The following is a 12766-nucleotide window of genomic DNA, read 5'->3' as shown; positions in this document are numbered from 1 at the left end:
TTTAGTTGTAGAAGTTTAAGAACTTGCCCGATGACGAACTACGATCTTTTTAGTGTGGCGGATTTTGTTAATGTCCGTTTGCAGTCGAGCTTGTGTTCCTTTGCAGCCGATCATGTGTGTTGTATAGATATATGGCGACGGATATGAGATATGCGGATGCAGAGTGGAAAATATGAGGCGTGCCCGGTCAACCCGCGGACGCGCCCGTCCGCTGGCGTTTGAGGGGTCGGATTTGTCCATGGCAGCTGTAGATGCTCTTATAGTGGTTCCGAGTTCGCACGTGGACTCTGGAGCCTTCAGAATTTATAGCGATCACATCCATAATGATTTTGATGATTCAAATTATGACGCATCTGCTAGAGTTGCTCTAAGCTAGCCAAGAAGAAACCAAAAGTATTCAACCAGGCTCGGAAGTAGGCTCCAACTTGTGATTCTTTTAGCCCACATCATTAAAGGTAGGATGAAGATAACTGAAATACAAAAGTTGGAAAATCTATAATATTAATTGATATGGCACATCACGAATGTTAGCTCAAAATGATGGATATGGGAAATGGATAATGAGCCGAAAATGAAAGAAAGTGAAATCTCTCCAATACTTCAAACCAACATGATTGTTCTGGATACATCCATGTTTATTCACTTTCTTTCATTTTCGACCACCTCTTTTCATGTGTAACATAGGTTGCCCATAACACCGGGGGCGACGTTTTTTTTTGTTGGTTTAGAGAGTGCATACGTGCATGTTTATTCATCACATGATGGCACTGGTTTAGAGATCGATTGGACATAGACTGCTAAACAGAAAATATTTGAAAATAATGTCATGTGTCTCCTTTTTTTCTGCTGCAGAAAATTTGGTTGTTCTGATGTCTGGTTCACAAAAGCTACTGTTTAAGGTATGCCGTACTCTCGAAAAAAATAAAAGGCCTCCACACCGGCGCAACGCGCGGCTCCAATCGGCCTCGAACGCCCTCGGAGGGCGGACGCGATGCCACAGAGGATGTTGTTGCCAATAAGGAGTTCCGCCCCCTCCCCCCCCACGGATCTAAGCCCGCCCCCCCGGTCGGCGTCCTCTGCTGCCTCCGTGTCGGATCTGCGGGCTTCGGCCGTTCCTGCGTCATCCTGCTCCGCTCCGCGGCTGTCGCGCCTGTCCGAGGATCCGGGCGAGATGGTGCCGGATTCGCTGCCCCCCTCTCCGGGCCTTCATGGCGCTCTGGCCCACGATGCCTGCATTCAAGGCGCCGAGCGCATTCAAGGCGAGGTGTCCTCGCGCCCACCGGCATCTGCGACGACCAGTGCCTTCAATGCGGTCTCTAGCCTCTGATCAGCCATTATCATCCCGCCCGGCTGCGACCAGACCGTCTTCGTGCCTCCAGGCTGTCCACGCGCACCGGACGACGTCCCATCCTCGCCTCGGGAGGAGGCCGGATGGACTGCTGCGTGCCGCCTACGCCGTCCGCGACGGGACGCGCCTTCAAGCCGACCTGTTGCATCCCTTGCCCATCCCGCGTCTCGCCACCTCAAAGAGCAGCGTCGGGCGAGTCAGCTCCGCTTCAAGAAGTGCATGGAGGGCCTCCGCTCTCGTTGCCTTGCTCCGCAGCACCATCGCTCCGTTGCTTGCAGAGATTCAATCCGCTGCCTGGCCTGCAAGCTCTCCGGTCATACCGAGCGCAAGTGCCTGCTGCGCTCCAAGCCAAGGCCTCCACCACCCAGGCTCCCCCCTTCCTCGGTAGATCGCCCTCGCTCATCGCCATCTTCGCCGGGCGCGAGTTCCTGGGCCGCCATCGTAGCCGCTCCCCCCACGCCATCCCTTCGTACTTTATGCCAGCCAGCGATGGCCCGCGCCTCTGCTGGTATTGGGGCGCCGGACGCTCGCCCGGAGGAGGACTCTTGCATCATCCTGTCCTCCTTCGACATGGACCGCGACATGCTCGACTGGAAGCAGACTGCCACCATCGCCTGGTCAGTCAACTCGCCACGGCGCCTTGAGGCGCTTGATGTCGACCGCGCCATCCAAAAGCAGTTCAGGCAGAGTGAGGGAGTCCTGGATTAGGGGGTGTTCGGGTAGCCGGACTATACCTTCAGCCGAACTCCTGGACTATGAAGATACAAGATTGAAGACTCTGTCCCGTGTCTGGATGGGACTTTCCTTGGCGTGGAAGGCAAGCTTGGCGACGCAGATATTCAAAGATCTCCTACCATTGTAACCGACTTTGTGTAACCCTAACCCTCTCCAGTGTCTATATAAACCGGAGGGTTTTAGTCCATAGGACAACTTCATCATACAACAATCATACCTTAGGCTAGCTTTTAGGGTTTAGCCTCCTTGATCTCGTGGTAGATCTACTCTTGTACTACCCATATCATCAATATTAATCAAGCAGGACGTAGGGTTTTACCTCCATCAAGAGGGCCCGAACCTGGGTAAAACATTATGTTCCTTGTCTCCTGTTACCATCCAGCCTAGACGCACAGTTCGACCCCCCCTACCCGAGATCCGCCGGTTTTAACACCGACATTGGTGCTTTCATTGAGAGTTCCTCTGTGTCGTCACTTTCAGGCCCGATGGCTTCTTCAATCATCAACCACGACGCAGTCCAGGGTGAGACTTTTCTCCCCGGACAGATCTTCGTCTTCGGCGGCTTCGCACTGTGGGCCAACTCGCTTGGTCACCTTGAGCAGATCGAAAGTTACGCCCCTGGCCATCAGGTCAGGTTTGGAAGCCTAAACTACACGGCTGACATCCGCGGGGACTTGATCGTCGACGGATTCGAGCCACAGCCTAGCGTGCCGCACTGTCTCGATGGGCATGATATAGCTCTGCCGCCGAACAGCGCCTTGGAGGCCGCACACGCATCGGTTTCGACCATTGATTCGGAGCCCACTGCGCCAATCAAGGATCAGCGGTTGGATGCTGCCTCAGGGGCTGCGATCTCAGAGGCGATCGAGCCGAACTCCAGCCCCGTACTCCGCATGGCCCGTGACTCCAAGGAGCCGGATTCCTCTCCGAACTCCGAGCCCCCGCGCCCCCGCCGATCGAATCCGATTGGGCGCCGATAATGGAGTTCACCGCTGCGGACATCTTTCAGCACTCGCCCTTCGGCGACATCCTGAATTCTCTAAAGTCTCTCTCTTTATCAGGAGAGCCCTGGCCGGACTACGGTCAGCAAGGTTGGGATACGGACGATGAAGAAATTCAAAACCCACCCACCACCCACTTCGTAGCCACTGTCGACGACTTAACCGACATGCTTGACTTCAACTCCGTAGACATCGACGGCATGGACGACGATGCAGGAGACGAACAAGAACCAGCACATGTAGGGCGTTGGAAGGCCACCTCGTCATATGACATATATATGGTGGACACTCCAATGGATGGAGATGGCGATGGAACAGCGGTGGACGATACCTCTAAGAAACAGCCCAAGCGCCGGTGTCAGCGGCGCCGCTCTAAATCCTGCGTCAGCGGCACGGGAGATAATACTACTCCGGATAGCGCCGAAGAACACTCCCTCCAGCAAAATTCAGCACAGGAGAACAGAGAAGCCAGCCCTCACGAGAGGGCGGCAGACCAAGAGGTTGAGGACGATAATTATACGCCTCCCTCCAAAGACGAGGCAAGCCTCGACGACGACGAGTTCGTCGTGCCAGAGAATCTTGCCGAACAAGAGCGTTTTAAACGCAGGATCATGGCCACGGCAAGAAGCCTCAAGAAAAAGCGGCAACAGCTTAGAGCTGATCAGGATTTGCTAGTTGACAGATGGACTGAAGTCCTTGCGGCCGAAGAGTACGAACTCGAACGCCCCTCCAAAAGTTACCCAAAGCGCAGGCTGCTACCCCGACTAGAAGAGGAAGCACCTACATCACCAGCGCATGACATGGCCGACCGGCCACCTCGTGGCCGCGACAGAGAGGCCTCTTGGCCCTCCACTCAAACCCTGCCCCGGCACCGCGTCAAGCATACTAAGGCATGGGAAAATGCGCCTGACCTGCTCGACGTCCTGGAGGACAAGGCAAGGCAAGGCAAACAAGATCGATCTACGGATCGCGCAGGCGCCCCACGGCACGTGACGGTGATCGTCACTCCGAACGCAATGAATCCGGCCGGGCCGAACTCAACAGACAAAGCTCCTTCGTGCTGCGTCGTGATATAGCCCAATACAGAGGCGCCACACACCCATTATGCTTCACAGATGAAGTAATGGATCATAAAATCCCTGAGGGCTTCAAACCCGTAAACATCGAATCGTACGATGGCACAACATATCCTGCGGTATGAATTGAGGATTATCTCCTTCATATCCACATGGCCCGCGGCGATGATCTACACGCCATCAAATACCTCCCACTCAAACTTAAGGGACCAGCCCGGCATTGGCTTAACAGCTTGCCTGCAAACTCAATCGGTTCTTGGGAGGACCTGGAAGCCGCATTCCTTGACAACTTCCAGGGCACTTATGTGCGACCACCGGATGCCGATGACCTAAGCCACATAATTTAGGAGCCAGAAAAATCGGCCAGGCAATTCTAGACACGGTTCCTAACAAAGAAAAACAAGATAGTCGACTGTCCGGACGCAGAGGCCTTAGCGGCCTTCAAGCATAATATCCGTGACGAGTGGCTGGCCCGGCACCTAGGATAGGAAAAGCTTGAAATCTATGGCAGCCCTCACGACACTCATGACCCGCTTTTGCGCGGGAGAAGACAGCTGGCTAGCTCGCAGTAACAACTTAACCAAGAACACTGGTAATTCGAATACCAAGGACAAAAGTGACAGGTCGCGTCGGAACAAGCAAAAGTGCCACGTTAACAGCGACAGCAACGAGGATACGGCAGTTAATGCCGGATTCCAAGGCTACAAATCCGGTCAACGGAAACAACCATTCAAAAGAAAAACTCAGGGCCCATCCAGTTTGGACCGAATACTCGACCGCTTGTGCCAGATACATGGCACCCCCGAAAAGCCAGCCAATCACACCAACAGGGATTGTTGGGTGTTCAAGCAGGCAGGCAAGTTAAGAGCCGAAAACAAAGACAAGGGGCTGCATAGCGACGACGAGGAGGAGCCCAGGCCGCCGAACAACAGTGGACAGAAGGGATTCCCCCCGCAAGTGCGGACGGTGAACATGATATACGCAACCCACATCCCCAAGAGGGAGCGGAAGCGTGCGTTACGGGACGTATATGCGATGGAGCCGGTCGCCCCAAAGTTCAACCCATGGTCCTCCTGCCCGATCACCTTTGATCGAAGGGACCACCCCACTAGCATCCGTCATGGCGGCTTCGCCGCATTGGTTCTAGACCCAATCATTGACAGATTTCATCTCACAAGAGTCCTCATGGACGGCGGCAGCAGCCTGAACCTGCTTTACCAGGATACAGTGCGAAAGATGGGCATAGATCCCTCGAGGATCAAGCCCACCAAAACGACCTTTAAAGGCGTCATACCAGGTGTAGAAGCCAACTGTACAGGCTCAGTTACACTGGAAGTGGTCTTCGGATCTCCGGCTAACTTCTGAAGCGAGGAGTTAATCTTCGACATAGTCCCGTTCCGTAGTGGCTATCACGCACTGCTCGGGCGAACCACATTCGCAAAATTCAACACGGTACCGCACTATGCATACCTCAAGCTCAAGATGCCAGGCCCTAGAGGAGTAATCACGGTCAATGGGAACACTGAACGCTCCCTCCGAACGGAGGAGCACACATCAACGCTCACAGTAGAAGTGCAAAGCAGCCTCTCTAGGCAGTTCTCCAGTTCGGCCTTCAAAAAGCCGGACACTGTCAAGCGCGCCCGGAGTACCCTACAACAAGACCGCCTGGCACATTCCGAGCTAGCGTAGCAATGCAGCCCCAACCCTAGCCCTCGCGATATAGCGAAACCAGCGCTTCGCGTACATAACTACGCTCTTGAAATACCATGGGCACAGGGGAAGGGGCACTATCCCGGCACGCCCGAAACACGGCTTAAACCGCACCAGGGGCTGCCGGATTCCTTCTTTTTTTCTCTTACTCTCAGGACTCCATACTTCGGACGACCCGTTCAGCAATTCAACTGTCGCACAAACGATGCAAGATCCAGGGAAGCAGACAAGCCACGCCGCATTATGAAACTCCCAGGTGGTCTCTATTGCGAGCAGTATACCTGTTTTTTAATACAATTCCGCGGCCTGCCCCTGGCCAGGACATGTTAAATAGTCTAATTTATTTTGCTTATCGCACTATTTGTATCGTTCCGCTTTCATAGCAGCCTTTCTATAAACAATGCATAGCTTTTTTGTCTATTTTTTGCATTACCCTCCTTTCATATATATGTTTATTAATAACATGCTGCATCCGTACACTGTGGTACGGCAAAATACGCCAGGGGCTTCAGTACCCATCAATATGGCGTGAGAAGTCCGTCCACTTTCACAAGTGCGGCACCCCGAACTTATAGCACTATATGCATCGGCTCCGAATCATGATTTGGGTCAACAGTTGGGTTTGCCAGGCTCCTATGTTTTGGTGCCTTACGTTCCGCTATATCGGCTAAGGTAGCACTAAGAGAACCACTGCGATTGTGCCCCAGTTGAGCTGGGCCGAGCACCTCAGTGGAGAAAGCTAAAACTGACTGTCATGATGAGGCGAGAGACTGGTCGCTGTTCAAGAGGCTTTTCGAGTCCTTAAAGGCTTATGCCGCTTCGAGCGAGGAACCGACTTTGTCCGGCCAAGGCGTGGATAGCGCCCCGAACTCGGTCTTCCGAATACTAGGGGCTTCGCCAAAATTTAAAATTATAGAGTTCTATGGCTAAGTGAGAGTGTTCAAGCATTATAGTCTGATTGCCTTGTTCGTTGTGCTGACCGCCTCCCTCGACGGACCCAATCACGGGAAAAAGAGCGCTCAGGTTTATCCCGAACACCCCAGCACTAGTGGCATGGGGGCAGAAGCCGACGACTGGCCATCTCTCAATTTTTTGATAAACGGCCACACAGAAAGTAATATTTTAAATTCAAGCATTGCTTAGTGCATATGAACAAGTTTTCAGCGCACAGGATAACACGAGCGAGTTCATTCAAAAATTACATCCTTGGTATATTCATCCGCCACAAGGCAGGCACCAGCAAGAACATCCTTGTAATAGTTCTCGGGCTTGCGATGCTCCTTCCCCGGCGACGGCCCATCCTTCACAAGCTTCTCACCGTCCAGCTTACCCCAGTGCACCTTTGCACGGGCAAGGGCCCTACGGGCACCTTCGATGCAGACGGAGCGCTTGATGACCTCGAGCCATGGACAAGCCTCCACCAGCCGCCGCACCAGTCCGAAGTAGCTCCCAGCCAGGGCCTCTCCAGGCCACAGCCGAACTATGAAGCCCTTTAGGGCCTGTTCGGCCTCCTTGTGGAGCTCGACCAGCTGTTTCAGCTGGTCGCTCAAGTGCACAGGGTGTCCGGCCTCAGCGTACTGAGACCAGAACACCTTCTCTGTCGAGCTGCCTTCCTCGGCTCGGTAGGATGCGGCGGCATCGGATACGCTGCGGGGAAGATCTGCGAATGCCCCTGGAGAGCTCCGGATTCGGGTAAGTAACAAGTAGTTTACTTTTATATGTCTGCTTTGCATATAGAATGCCTTACCCGCTGCTATCTTTTTCACCGCATCCAATTCCTGGAGGGCCTTCTGGGCTTCGGCCTGGGCAGATTTGGCAGTTTTAAGGGTCGCAGCAAGCTTGGACGCTCGCGTCTTCGAGTCGAACTCCAAACTCTCATGTTTTTGCATGAGAACCTGAAGCTCTTGCCGCACCTCGCCGACCTGCGCCTCAAATCTCTCCCGCTCGGTGCGCTCCGTGGCCGCTTTCTTCTCGGCCTCGGACAGCACCTGCTTGAGGGTCGCCACCTCAGTTGTGGCCCCTACAATAAGCAGTATACTCCTGTCATTTTTTGCAACTACGCCTTCCTATAGGCATTTTTTCTATAAGGTATCTCTTACCTTCTTTCTTCTCGAGCTGCCATTTGGCAAGGCCGAGCTCTTGCTCGGTCCACTCGAGGCCCTGCTTCAGGGCACCCACCTCCGCAGTCAGTGCGACGGTGGCCAGCAGCGAAGCCTACATACGTATATTGACTCCTTTTTAGTTAGACTCCTGCGATATTTAATAGATCCTCTATTCGGCTTTTCTTTCCGAACAACAAACAGAGCATCAGGGGCTACTGTCTATACGGTAATATTTTTACATATTTTTACTTACCCCGAAGCCTGTTAGAAGGATAGCACAAGCTTCATTTAGTCCGTTTTTGGCGGACCGAACCTTCTGGACCACCGTACTCATGATGGCATGGTGCTCCTTGTTGATGGAGGCGCCCTTAAGCTCCTCCAGCAGATTGTCCGGCGCCTCCGGTTGGACGGAGGACGCCGGCTCAGTAGGCTTGCTCCTCTTGGCACGAGTTCGCCTACCGCGCTCCGGAACCGTTGATGATTCCGACGCAGTGTCTGGCTTAAAGCCGGACTTGGGGCCCAGGGGGGTCTTGTCCCCTTCACTCCTGGAGTCCGGGAGGTCGCGGCTCCTCCCGGACAACCTCCTCTCGCCCCGGAGCTTGTCGCGACGCCACTTCGGCGTCATCCGCGGCACAGGGGAAAGCAGCGGCCGGAACTGAATTCACATCCGATGAATCCAGGGAGCCGCTCGACGACTCGTCAAGCCCGTGCTTGGGCGGACTGCATGTTCATATCTGACATTAGGGAAAGCTGTGCAACAAAAGGAATATCACGAGTTACTCTAGTATCCGAACACTTACAATCTCGCCAGACGCTTGGCCCTGTCCGACCACTCCCCTTCGTCCTCATCGGCGTCGGGGACATAGTCCGGCGGAGGGGTTTTCCTCTTCTTGGACCCTTCGGCCTCCCCTACTGGGGCGGCCTCCCTCTTCTTTCCTCCCCCCGCTGGAGGGGGAGAGGTTTCTTCTTCCTCCTCCTCGCCTTCACGGGAGGAGTGCGTCTCGGACTCGTCGGACGACGAGTCCGACACCACCATATGCCGGGAACTCTTTCGAGTCCCCATGGCCTTCTTCTTCTTGGCCTTCTTCTCCGGCACCATATAAGGTGCCGGAACCAGCAGCTACTCTAGGAGAGCAGGGGCTGGGTCTTCGGGCAAGGGAGCCGGACAGTTAATCTGTCCGGACTTCTCTCGCCAATCCTGTCAAAGGTGAGGGAGTTTAGATCCCGCATAGAGTCAAACTATGAAAAAACTTAACATCCTGTAAAAGATGGAAATATCTTAGCTCGCCAGCAGGACACTGCAGGCTGAATCCGCGGTCTTCAGAGGCGGATGTGGGAGCCTCGGCGCCTTTGGTTAGCCCCCTCCAGACATCTTCGTACGTCATGTCGAAGAGCCTGCTCAGAGTGCGGTGTTGCGCCGGGTTGAACTCCCACAAATTGAAGTCCCGTTCTTGACACGGAAGGATCCGACGGACGAGCATGACCTGGATTACGTTGACAAGCTTGAGTTGCTTGTTCACCAGGGACTGGATGCATTTTTGCAGTCCGGTCAACTCTTCTTCGTCGCCCCACGACAAGCTCGTCTCCTTCCAGGACGTGAGCCGCCTAGGGGGTCCGGATCGGAATTCAGGGGCTGCGATCCACTTCGGATCGCGTGGCTCGGTGATGTAAAACCACCCTGACTGCCACCCCTCCAAGGTCTCCACAAAGGAGCCCTCGAGACATAGGACGTCGGCAATTTTGCCTGCCATGGCACCTCCGCACTCCGCCTGGTTGCCGCGCACCACCTTTGGCTTGACGTTGAAGGTCTTGAGCCAGAGGCCGAAATGGGGGCGAATGCAGAGGAAAGCCTCGCACACGACGATAAACGCCGAGATATTGAGGATGAAGTTCGGGGCCAGATCGTGGAAATCTAGGCCATAGTAGAACATGAACCCGCAGACAAATGGGTGGAGAGGATAACCCAGTCCGCGGAGGAAGTGGGGAAGAAATACTACCCTCTCATGGGGCCTTGGGGTGGGGAGAAGCTGCCCCTCCTCGGGAAGCCGGTGCGCGATGTCTTTGGACAAGTATCCGGCCTTCCTTAACCTTTTGACATGGCCCTCCGTGACGGAGGAGACCATCCACTTGCCTCCCGCTCCGGACATTGTTGGAGAGGGTTGAGGTAGGAGGTGCGGGCTTGGGCGCTGGAGCTCGGGTGCGCAGAAGATGGATAGGCAAAGGAGGAAGAAGGCGTAGGTAAAAAGGTGGATCCTTATCCCCTTATATGGGCGAATGCGACTATGCGTCCCCACCAGCCTAGTAAAACTCGCTTGCCTCCCAAGCGCCGTGATAAGTGGCGCGGTTGGGTTACCCACGTCCGTATTAACGAGAATCCCGTAAACAAAGGGGACATGATCTCTGCTTTGACAAGATGTGCCAAGGAAACCGCCTCGCAAAACACGCTGAGGTGGAGAAGTGAAGACGATTTGAATAAAGGCTTGGTCGTAGTGTGATGTCACGCTGCGGAATACGTCAGCAGATTAGATTGGTGTTAATATTATTCTCTCTATGGCAATACGTGGAAACTTATTTTGCAGAGCCGGACACCACTCTTGGTGTTTACAAAACTTTTATGAAGAATTTGGAGGAGGAACCCGCCTTGCAATGCCGAAGACAATCTGCGCGCCGGACTCATCGTCATTGAAGCCTGGTTCAGGGGCTACTGAGGGAGTCCTGGATTAGGGGGTGTTCGGGTAGCCGGACTATACCTTCAGCCGAACTCCAGGACTATGAAGATACAAGATTGAAGACTCCATCCCGTGTCCGGATGGGACTTTCCTTGGCGTGGAAGGCAAGCTTGGCGACGCAGATATTCAAAGATCTCCTACCATTGTAACCGACTTTGTGTAACCCTAACCCTCTCCGGTGTCTATATAAACCGGAGGGTTTTAGTCCGTAGGACAACTTCATCATACAACAATCATACCTTAGGCTAGCTTTTAGGGTTTAGCCTCCTTGATCTCGTGGTAGATCTACTCTTGTACTACCCATATCATCAATATTAATCAAGCAGGACGTAGGGTTTTACCTCCATCAAGAGGGCCCGAACCTGGGTAAAACATTGTGTCCCTTGTCTCCTGTTACCATCCGGCCTAGACGCACAGTTCGGGACCCCCTACCCGAGATCCGCCGGTTTTGACACCGACACTAAGCCACACGGACGTGGCTGTTACTCCGTACCACTCCGTCGAGTTCCTTGTCAAGTTCAACCACAAGGCGCATTGTGACGAGGCCCTCGCCGTGGGGCGGGTGCACACCGGCGGTGGCATCATCCATATCCGCCCATGGCGGCCGCTGGAGCGGGCGCTTGGTGCGGCGCTCAACTACCAGGTGCGCCTCTGCCTCGAGAATGTGCCGGACTACGCCTGGACCCCGTTCGTCACCGAACGCATCATCGGCCGATGTTGCTCCCTCGACCGTCTTGAAGACAACTCCGCGCTCAGGACCAACTCGGAGACGCTCGACCTTTGGGCGTGGACGGCAGACCCAATCCTGATCCCGAAGATCATTTGGCTCACTTTCACCACGAGGCCGTCCGGCGGTCTGCAAGTCTTCGCCAACAAGGCCAGGCCGTCCGGTTGCAAGAGAGGCGTCACCTTCCGCGTGCTGGTCCATCTAGATGCAGTGGAAGACCATGCCAACGCCCCACTGGATTGCTACGTCACTGACAGCCGCGCCGCCCCGTTCAGCCCGCCTCGGTCGGACCTGGTGTGGAACCGGGGCTCTGTCGACGGCGTTCCCCCGCCGCTCGGGGCGACGCTAGCTGCGCCCGCTATGATCATCCCGTCCCGGGCTGCTGCGCCTCGCCGCCGTGGGCAGGGGACCGACGACCACCCACGCCAGCTGCATCGGCGCCGCGACGACGGAGACGACTCCGACGACGACTGGCATGGGGGCGGTGGAAGAGATGTGCGTGGGCGCGATGGCCGTGCCCGGGAGACCCGCATGGAGGTGCATAGAGAGCGCACCCGTTCCCCCCATTGCCGGGACGGGGCGGCCGGACGACACGGACGACGCCGGGCGGGGTCTCCTGCTGCTGCGGCGCCGGTCTCCCCGGCGTCGGGGTTGGTCTTGGGTGCCTTCTGTCAGCTTCGCCCGGCGGCCTCCGACGGCGGGCTGCAGTTCGGAGGGCAGGCTCGGGCGCTCCGGGACGAGATGGCCTTGGTGCTCGAGGCGGCACTAGCTCCGCTGCGCTCCGAGTTCTCTGCCACGCATCGCACGCTCGTCGGGCTCGTCGACAAGGCGGAGGTGCTCTTCTCCAAGTTGAGCTCGCCCGCGCGCGCCATCAGCCCGCCCCCTCGCGCGGTGCATGGAGGCGCTGAGGCAGACGGGGATGCGGTTCTTCCCCTTGCTGTTGGCCTAGCGGGGTTGGCGCTCGACTCACCTCGGCTCGGCTCAGGCGAGGCCACGAATGAAGCATGGTCCGTCCAGACCACAGACACGCCTCAGCACGCCCCTCCCATCACCGGACCGGTTCCCACGACTGTTGTGCCTCCTCCTGCTTTTGTTGAGCCACTGTTGTCTCCTCCGGTGGACACCGCCTCGCCCCTGCCTGTGTCTGCTGATGGCCTGGAGCTCCAGGATCCTGCCATGGCTCCCTTGGAGGAGGCTGTCTGCGCGCCGGCCGCCGCTGCTGATTTGCTACCTGCTGCTGACCTGAAGCCCATTGCTGCTGTTGTGCTAGCCGATGCTGGTCTAGAGCTCGTGGCTGCTGTTGTGCTAACTGAAGATGGCCTGGTGCCCGCTGATGTT

At 55.6% G+C, this 12766-nt stretch overlaps 1 pseudogene; it reads left to right on the top strand.

Annotated features, from left to right (window-relative positions):
- Positions 1 to 1836: 1836 nt before the first annotated feature.
- Positions 1837 to 11777, top strand: LOC119273080 (annotated as a pseudogene).
- The last annotated feature ends 989 nt before the right edge of the window (positions 11778 to 12766 follow it).

The sequence above is a fragment of the Triticum dicoccoides genome, chromosome 3A (genome assembly GCF_002162155.2).
Source record: "Triticum dicoccoides isolate Atlit2015 ecotype Zavitan chromosome 3A, WEW_v2.0, whole genome shotgun sequence".
Classification (NCBI taxonomy): Eukaryota; Viridiplantae; Streptophyta; class Magnoliopsida; order Poales; family Poaceae; genus Triticum; species Triticum dicoccoides.
Note: the sequence above shows the minus strand (reverse complement) of the source record. Positions and strands in the feature narration are given on the sequence as shown.